The sequence below is a fragment of the Chrysemys picta genome, chromosome 13 (genome assembly GCF_011386835.1).
Source record: "Chrysemys picta bellii isolate R12L10 chromosome 13, ASM1138683v2, whole genome shotgun sequence".
Classification (NCBI taxonomy): domain Eukaryota; kingdom Metazoa; phylum Chordata; order Testudines; family Emydidae; genus Chrysemys; species Chrysemys picta.
The window spans coordinates 50744577-50753661 of NC_088803.1; the positions used below are offsets into that span (position 1 = coordinate 50744577).

Consider the following 9085-nt stretch of genomic DNA (forward strand, 5'->3'; position numbering starts at 1 on the left):
CTTAAATACCCAACAGTCCCTGTCCGATATGATGAGAAAGGAAGCTATCCTACTAAATAACTAAGTGATTAAACTAATGGCAAAGTTATCCCTCTCCTTTAATACAGGTTTATGTTCATGAAAATTACAGAGAAAGATTCTGCTTATAGATTGCAGTATACTTAGTTGGAAGATCATGCAATGTTTAATGAGGTACCTAGCATTTTGCTTTTATAAAATTAACTGTCTGTCAGAACTGTAATGTGTTCTTTTAATAATAACAGAGTAATAATACTACCTGGCTCTTATGATGATAGAATATGTCTTACACCATGTTTAATTTCTGTCAATGAAGTGCTAAAGCTGAAAAATAATACCTTGGAGTATTTTGTAAGTTAGAGAGGATGACAGAACCTTCCTCGCTGCCTTATTGGGAGACTAGAGGTCCTGAGAACGAGGAAGAGCCAGGAATACAGCCATCCACTGAAATTGTTCCACACATTGGCATAGCAGGCCACTAGACTGTATCTCCCCATGCCCAAGAAGCCAGCAGGTGGGGGAGTCAGGCCTGCTAGAAAGAGTAGATTTTGGGGGGGAAATCAGGGGGTCTAGCTGATTCAGATAATCATTCATACTTCAAGGTGCTTAGACCCTCCGGGGAACTGCCGGAAAGCAGTCTCCAATATAGGTGTCAGATCGTTAAGAGAGTCCTATCAAAACCAGACTGGAATTTCCCAGAATGCAGAGCGGATCGTCCTGGGAAATGCTGGCAGCTTTGAAAAGGCAAAGGGTGATTTACTGGCTGGTGCTAAAACCCATGCACATCGTCCTTCAGCCTGGATTATGCAGCCACAGCCTTGTCCACCTCTGCAGCACAGCGGGGCCAACAAGGCAGCAGTGGTTACAACATTCACATTAACACGGTTAATCCACTGAGCATGGCCCCCACCCCAGCAGGCTCTGGGAACCTCCCTGTAGTGGTGAGCTTCGTCTCCGAAGTGATGGAGATTCACGCATGGCATAGAGATAGAGAACTGGATTGTGGGTCACGGAGCTTTCCAGGGAGCCATTTGCCCTAGAGAATGAAAAATCGACAGCAAAAGTCACGAATGTCACACAGGTCTCCACGTGGAAGCTGATCCAAAGGAAGTGTGATGGGGAATATTGAGAGAGGTCCCCGTGCTGCTCTCTCTGTGTCACACACACACACTGAGTTTTCAACAGCTGTGGTTACAGAAGCCAGTGGGAATTTCCTGGTGGTCAATGTCAAGCCAGATGTTTACATCGACGGCTGGGGAGCAGCTATGTGACCCATAGTCAATTTCTCTAAGATTCCAAATGCAGCATATTACATGCAACAAAGCTTACTGTCCAGCGCAGTTATTATTGACCATTATTACTATCCCGATGCCGGGCATGTGCGTAGAATGAATTACCAGGAGGGGCTGAGTGGGGACAAACACTTGTCTCTTCCTTTGCTAGCCTGTAACTTAAAATCACTGAAATAAGTAGGAACCGGGGCTACTCTGGAGCTGACGGGACACGAAGCCCCACTGCCAGAAGGCCCCAGAATCTGAATGCCAATGAAAGGCTGTGACATGAAAGGGTTAGGATTGTTTATTGTTTCCAGCAGGAAATCTGGCATTTATCACACTGAAGACAAAGAGCGTCAGAGATAGCAGATGCTAGAGTGCCCGGCTCGTCTTGCTATTTACAGCGACGTACAGCAATGTAATATCACACGCACACCGTGTAAACCAAACTGGTAACCATCCCGGTGCCCACCAGTGCTAGGGGGACGCCAGCAATATGGTGTTATCCCCTTTGTTCAGCTGAAATGCAAAGAGGTTAAGGTCCGTGTTTCCAAAAGCTGGCGAGGATACAAGTGGTCTGTGGCTCAGTGCGTGTCTGAGTACCCAAGGCTTTGCTTTCAGAAGCACAATTACTTTATCCCTAGCAGGAGGAGGACAATAGAATGGCAGAGCCATTGGGGAGAGCAGTGTGAGTGCCAAGCTGTTTGATTGGCGCTCTAGGGCTGAGTCTCCGCCTCCATGCTGTCTTTGATAGGGCATCGGCTAATAGTGGACATCTCCCACAGGGGGTCAGAGACTGGTGACCCCCAGACTAACTTGTATCATTCCAAGGACGCAGCATGCTGCAGTTGACCCCGCTCTAATCTACCTCCTTTTTCCGCAAATTGTCGTTTGCGGAACGGGTGATGGGAGGATTTGCCATGACCCATTCAAGTACCTTTGCCATTTCTGATGTCATGTATATTTCCTTGGTCTTTATTGGTTCTCTCTGTTGCCCAGCGATCATTGTATAGGCCTTGTCTACCTCCCTTCTCAGTGACTGGAGCCCAGAGCAATAGAGGGGCACTTTTGCTTTTAATAACAGATTGGTGCAGCAGTTACTGGGGATCATGCATTACTGTGACAGCTGCCTTTGTAAATCCCAGTAGCGGAGAGCTCAGATGGAGTCAGGCCCCTCGGGCGGCTTGGATGACCACATGAGAGGCCACAATTTCAGAACTCCTGCAACAGCTGTCCAATGTTTTGAAAACATGCTAGAGCATCCAAAATCGCTGCATGTCCAAATGGCCCCCTTTGGAAATTCCCCTCCATGGGACTTCCGAAAGATCACACAGGGAGTGGCAGTGTTAGGAATAGAACCTGGATCCTACTGAGTCAGTCCTGGGCACGAAATAATGCCACCTTTTGTAAAGGGCATTGAGACAGTTGGATGAAAGCTGCTCTGTGAGTGTCATTATTATCTGCAGACTGGATGGAACCTACCCCATCGCTACCACTGCATGGGGCTGAATCTGAGCAAATCCAAACAGGAAACTTTAAAATGAAAATATTGCAAGGTGTGTTTTTTATCCTCCATGTCCCGCTGGCCTATGAGATTGGTATAGACACATGAGGTGCGTGCACTGGAGATTTATCATTCAAACAGCTCCAGAGAGGTTTATTTGAGAACATTTCACCTCCTGCCTGAGCTGTGAACCATGCAGGCAATTCAGCATTGTGGCAGAAAGGCCCAGTTGTTCTTTATATGCGAGAAGACACAAAAACCAAGGCCAGAGGATGTCGTCATGGGCCGTCGCAGAGCTGTTCCATCACTTGCAGTCCCATTTCTAAGGAGGTATAACTTGAGGTTTGGCTCTCAAACCGTCATATCGCCTAGACCAAGGTGGCTCCATAGCCTTTACATTAAACTGATTTTTTCCCACTTGGACTAGACTTTCAAAAACCTTCCCAAAGAGGATGCTGTGAGGGCATCCCAACCACACAGGAGTGTTCCACATGAATGAGCGAATGGGCAAGATCCCCTCCACATGCACCTGTGAGAATAAAATATCAAACCAGCTCCTCAGCCATTGTAAATATACTGAACCAATTCGGCTTGGCCAAGGACATGAGCCTTGTAATATGATTGAAAGATAACAAACTTGGGCTGTATTGCACTGCTGGAGGGAGGGACTTACACAATCAAAGAGCACCACAGACTGTCTCCTGTCCTACAGTGATGGCCAACAAAAGCATACCACCTGTCACTGCGGTGCAGAGGGTGAGAAGAGGGCCAGGCCTGAGACTACAAAGGCTTTGTAGGCTAAAATCAACACCTTGAGCTGTACCTGGAATGGGAAGCCAGTGCCATGCACGGAATGAATTTCCGGTGTGCTTACATCGACTCAATCCACTAAGTAGAGAGAACACTACATTCTCATCATCATCACATGGCAAATCCCAAAGGGACATTGCCTCCTTGCAGATCAAGCCCCACCCAGATCAATCTCTAGCTCGGTCCTTAGGACGGTCTGGCTGGATATTCAGTCCAGCTCCATCACTGGGAGTCTTATTATGCCACTGAAGCATTTGGTGCCCATGTGATCGCCGACTGTGTAGTGGCATTCCTTGTGTTACTGAAATATCGGGTCTACCTAGCTGAGAGCCAATAACAGCCAGACAGGGATAAGGAGGAGTTGCTTTATTCTGCAGAAGAAAGGAGAGCTTTGCACCTTAGTACAAAAACTCTGTCTTACACACATTTTACAGATCTTTTATACACATTCAGACAAAGGTCCTTGCAGTGTTAACACTTGATTGGTGGTTGTCAGACCCGTGCTTTTGCTATCTGGTCAGTGAAAACCGGCTTGGGACCAGCTCCAACTACCGTAAGGCCTTGAAGGGAAGACAGTTGAAAAGTTCAGGCTACTGTGTACTTGAAGTGTCTGCTTTCCCCTAATGGCCCTGGTTGACATAAAGGCTGCTCTGTTAAGGGGGGGTCACTAGTAACTTTCACAGTCCCCCCTTCGGGCCTGACAAACCCCAAATTTGTCAGGCCCGTTACGCAATTTGTGATCAAGCTGGAGGGACAGATACTGGGTTTTTTTATGGACAGCAGAGCTTTTGATCATAGCATTACACAGGCATTTGGCACATTGTATCATTGTCTAAATAACACATAGAAAGAAAAGAATCTATTTAACAATTGTTTGAAAGAGCCTCGTAAACTATGACCCAAGGTCTGGAAGGAGGTCCTTAAAACTAAAGGTGTGATCAAGAGATACAGCATGGAAAATAACAGCAGCATTCTGTTTATACATAGGTTATTTTGATATTTTGTTTTGTTTACTAAGGTAGACTCTTAGTCTACATTTTATATTATTTACACAAGGTCGCAACAACTTCTTACACAGTTTTTTTTCACTCGCCTCACACATTTTTTGCTTCTACAAATCTCGCATTATTAGGGTTACAGTTAGCTTAACTTTTGCTAACGAAATGTCATGCATTGCATTTTCTTTTTGTTAGTTTTTTTTTTGCTTTTACAACTTTTTTTTTTGTATACTAGTACAACAAACATTTTTAAATTTTTATTTGCATTAAGTTTTGGAATTTAGATTTTACTTTAGATGCTTTAACTTAAAGGGTTTTGATTGGATGTAAGGACAATGCATGATGAGCATGGACATGAAAGGTATTACTATTATTACGTTTTTTACAACAATAACATAATTCTAAGCTAACTAATAACAATACAAGCAATAACATTCTTATAGCAATACTATAATGGGGTTGTTGTACAGCTTTAGTCATAAAGCACAATACATTATACTTAGTACATAAAATAGATACTTTATAAGCAGTATGAAAGGCATACTTTTTAACTTGATATATATTTTGAAGCATGTGAATTTGCCCTTGTACTTTAGAGATTTTCTGAATCTCTGGTAACAGTGAAAACAAATTCTGAAATCTATTAGATACTAAACTAGTCTAATTAAAGGGTATCTGGAACTTAAGGGCTACTTGAAAAACTTTATCTGCAGGCCAGTAAATGATATGGTTGCCTGCAGTGGTAGTGAGATTAAAATGTATGTTTTGCGATATGGTGTCATTAACATACACACAGCTATTATTAGCTTGAAAAAATAAGTGTCCTGTCAGGGTAGTTCTTTGTCCCCTACCCTCCCAGCAAACGTAGTCATGAAGAGTAACAACTTCTCTTGGCTTCAGTTTACGGATACACTGAAGCTGTAGGGATTTTAATGACTAAAATGTTCATTGACTCCCTAACCCCATCCAAATGTCAGATGTAATCCCAGGAGCACTGACTAAAAATCGATTGGGCATACCAGGAGGTCTAATTTCCCAGATGTCTCGGTGAATTACCCAATCCCTCTAAGGTGCCACAAGTACTCCTGTTCTTCTTTTTGCCAATCTCACATGCATCCTCCCCATGGACCCGGCAGGATTAGGTATGTGGGAGCTCACACCCCCCCCAACCGGTCCATATGCTTGGAAGGAGCACTGAGAATGTCTGCACTTCCACCCAGAAAGTCTCTAAGTATGTCTCCATGGCCACAGATCAGATGGTACTCCTGATGTGTCTGTAAGGGCAGTGGGCCAAGCCTGATGCTCTAGATTATTTCGAATGGCCATTAGCTGGTCATTTAGGAAATCCTGAATTTCTGAACATGCTAGATCCTACTGCAATGCCTTCCCAGCCTCAGTGATATTTAATACTATTTTTGTCAGCAACTTCTGGGTCATAGAACTAAGGGCGAAGATAACATGTAACTTACCAATTCTAGCCTGTACCTGGGTTAACTGTGCTTCAGAAACAAGGCCAATGGCCTTCTTTAGTTGCTCTAATTTTTTATTATGTTTTTGGTTTTTAAAAATATTTTACACTGCTGCTGCACTATTGGCCCCATCCCACAGGGATCCGGTCAAGTCACTTTTGTTTCTAGAGGAAATAACCAAGCCCTCTGTTGTGCTAATCTAATGGCAGCTCCCTGTGAGCAATTTGGGTATGTAGAGGTGATCTGGAAACTGAATAAGGGTAATGAAAATGTAACAGTCTTTAGTGTAGTGTTAATTACAGTTCATTGATATTTTAATACATTTTTTTTTGGTGTAGTACTATACTACATTCCTAAGCATGGGTCCCACAAGTTTTTTCCTGCCAGTGTATAATTTTTTGTTTTTTCACTAGGGTCAGTTCTTAATGTCTTTTGTAGTCAGGAATCCCTGGACTTTGGTGGTTTCAATGAAGCAAGTGTTCTTTCTTCTTTTTTTTTGAAACAGTGTGGTTTAGCATTATACAGGGGAGAGGTTACTAGCACATCACCCTGTAATGGTTTTGCTTTTTCTAGAAAAATCCAGAGGCACAGTAGGTCTGTCAGTGGACAAGGGAGAGGTTACTAGCACTTTACTTTGTCTTTTTTTTTTTTTTTTGCTGTCTAGAAGGCACAGCAGAGCTAGAAGGAGAAATAGGCTTATCAGTCGGAGAGTCCTCCCGAGGTGGAGGGGTCTTTTTACAGTGAGAAGCATGGGTCCAGGCAGGTAGTCCTTGGCACTTTACAGCGGTGTTGGTGGTTAACAGCACTTGGAAAGGGCCTTTCCAGTGGGGAGCCAAAGCAGTCTTTCGTTGATGAACTTTACATAGACTCAGTCTTTTTGTTTTAATCAATGGCAGGGCTGCTAGGGTCTTTGGGTAGCACTTCTTTTATCTGTGAGAAAAGAAACCTAACACATTTCATTAATGCCTGGCAGTGTTTTGCAGATCTCATAGTTGCTTGGGCACATTCAGCCCTTCCTTTTCTTGGCTATCAGCCAAGTCTTAGCTGTGGGCAGTGTCCTTGGATGGGCCAGCATTTTATTTTTGGACTGAGCTTGCTGGTTATTTTTTTTAGTTAACTCGTTCTGTTCTTTTTCTTGCTTTTTTTCTTGGCTTCTTTTAACTTACAAAGGAAACTTTTACTTTTTACTTATATACTTTTTTTCAAAAATGAACACATACACAATTGCCATTATACAGTACATTAGTCTTATTACTTAATGTATGCTATGTACACTTTTCCAGTAAAATAATTTTATTACAGAGCTTTGGAGCAACAAACCAGGACAAGCACACTTACCTTTGAGGAGTCTACTCGGTACAACTTCTGGTGTCCAATAGCTTTCTTCCTTTTCCAGCCCTCTGGCTAGAAATCTGAGGTAGCCAGAAGGATCCCATGGGCAATATGGGGAATGGGTTAACCTTCCATGTCTTTGCTTTCAAAGACTGTTGGTATGCAAATTTTAACAACAATTTTGGCCATAGAACATAAAAATAATTTCTATTGTGCCAGTGAATGCATGGTACGTTGAATGCTATTCAGCTGGCATCTATTTTTTTTGATGATTTGAAAGACAAAAGAACAGAGGTCTGCCTCTTTTGGGCAGTCAGTTATTGCTTAAAATATTTTTTTTATATACACGTACTTTTGTTGATTTTAGGCAAAACAGAGGAATTACTCCATATTTTTTTTATTTGTTTTATAGGCAGCCCAGGTTTTAGTGGCTTCTACTTTATTAGTTAGAAAATTGCATTAATACAGATGCTTTTTGGCTTGCTTCCAGATCCAAAGCTATCCACAGCTTAAAGATTCTTACTTTAAAAAAAGGACACAATTAATTTTTCCAGACTTTTGATTGCCTTTTATTTTTAACTCTTGCTTTTAAACACCCAGTGATCTGGAAGAGACAACACAACTTATATTGGTAGGTTTGCATTTCTTTTACTTTTGCTACAATATACACTGCACATGTTCTGGGGAAAATGCACATACTATTTACAATTCAATTTTTACAACACTAGCCACATTAATTTTTACACAAGTTGTAACTATTTTTTTTTAAACACCGGGTAAAGACTATTTACTTAACATATAATTTAAAGGGCTATTTTTAGAGGGTTTTACTAGAGACTAGAGACTCACCCACCTGCCTGCTGACACTTTAACAGAGAATTACACAGAGAACAGAGGGAATTATGGTCTAATAGGATCCTATTACAGGAATTTCTACTAATACTGACCGCTACAGGGGACGGGACAGAAGGATCTCAATTCGACCTCAGAGCTTCATCGCACGCGATGGCTTCCACTCTGAGGAATTACGAATGAGAGGCTCAGTTCCGTCCACACACCTAACGCCCAAATGTATAAGACAGAAATTCATTAACCGGTTAACCAGACCAGAACCAGATAGTGTCTTCTTATTCTATTAGGACTCACCTTATCGGAGCACGAACCCCAGGGGCTGCGGTGAAGCAGAGAAAAGGGGCGAAACACCCCGTTGGCGCCATTCCCAATTCGCCGCAGCCGTCTGGAGTCCAATGTCCGAGCTAGGAGAGTCCCATCTGGGTCGCCAGAAACTGTTACCGAAATATCGGGTCCACCTAGCTGAGAGCCAATAACAGCCAGACAGGGATAAGGAGGAGTTGCTTTATTCTGCAGAAGAAAGGAGAGCTTTGCACCTTAGTACAAAAACTCTGTCTTACACACATTTTACAGATCTTTTATACACATTCAGACAAAGGTCCTTGCAGTGTTAACACTTGATTGGTGGTTGTCAGACCCGTGCTTTTGCTATCTGGTCAGTGAAAACCGGCTTGGGACCAGCTCCAACTACCGTAAGGCCTTGAAGGGAAGACAGTTGAAAAGTTCAGGCTACTGTGTACTTGAAGTGTCTGCTTCCCCCTAATGGCCCTGGTTGACATAAAGGCTGCTCTGTTAAGGGGGGGTCACTAGTAACTTTCACACTTGGTA

The 9085-nt window shown here is 42.9% G+C and overlaps 1 long non-coding RNA gene across 1 annotated transcript; it reads right to left on the bottom strand.

Moving 5' to 3' along the window:
- Positions 1 to 6701: 6701 nt before the first annotated feature.
- Positions 6702 to 9085, bottom strand: LOC135975377 (uncharacterized). Its single transcript, XR_010592384.1, has 2 exons — positions 7412 to 9085; positions 6702 to 7003 (listed from the first exon to the last, which is right to left on the bottom strand). It is a non-coding gene; the product is annotated as an uncharacterized LOC135975377 (long non-coding RNA).